Raw genomic sequence first — 888 nt, forward strand, 5'->3', positions numbered from 1 at the left:
CGTCTGGAAAGAAATACTGTGGTGATAAGAACCAGAAACCTCCTATTGCCGTGGGTTGATAAAATGGAGAGAGGAGGATAAAGAGAGAAAGGAGGATCTGGACACAGAGGTCAGGGAGTAGCAGATAGACTCAATGACGAGCAGATGGACAGAGAGAGGGGGAGAAGCAGATGGACAGAGAGCGGACAAGACAGGCAGTGGAGGATGGAGAAGGTCGACAGCGAGGGGGGGGGGGAGGAGTTTTGATGGGCAGACAGGAGATCCAGGGAGATGGACAAAGAGTGGGGGAAGGAGGAGACAGTCAGTGGAACTGGAATATATAGGACAGTGGAAAGAACATACTGAACAAACGGACAATAAGAGATATCCAAAGATTTTGCTGGAATATAAGGAACTAGGAGGACTCACAGGCCACTCACATGAGATAAGAATTTCCCTTCAAGGACGAGCAAGTCGAAATATCTGAAAGTTCAGAATGACACCGCCACATTACGTATATGAAACTGATACAGTTACGAAAGAGGCTAACACTGCGCTCGATAATACCGACAAACAACACTCACAACAATTCACCGACGATTATACAATGGTGCCACAAATTTTCGAAACTGGTATACTTTGCGACACTAAATGTAATGAAAATGTAGTGGTTTGTAACGTAACATGTATCTTTAATGTAACGGACCGTGAAAAAAATTCTAGTTTCCACTGTGGATGTGAAAAAGGCATTTAAAGTGCTATGCAGAATAAGTATTGTTTCTCTCTACCTACATGCAATATTAAGTGGCACTTGGATCTACGAGGAAATTCTACAAGCCTACAGATAATTATTTCCAGACTTCGCTGTAAACTTTGAAAGAATTCTTCACGAATCGTATTACGGTATTG

The sequence above is a fragment of the Schistocerca cancellata genome, chromosome 1 (genome assembly GCF_023864275.1).
Source record: "Schistocerca cancellata isolate TAMUIC-IGC-003103 chromosome 1, iqSchCanc2.1, whole genome shotgun sequence".
NCBI classification, from domain to species: Eukaryota; Metazoa; Arthropoda; class Insecta; order Orthoptera; family Acrididae; genus Schistocerca; species Schistocerca cancellata.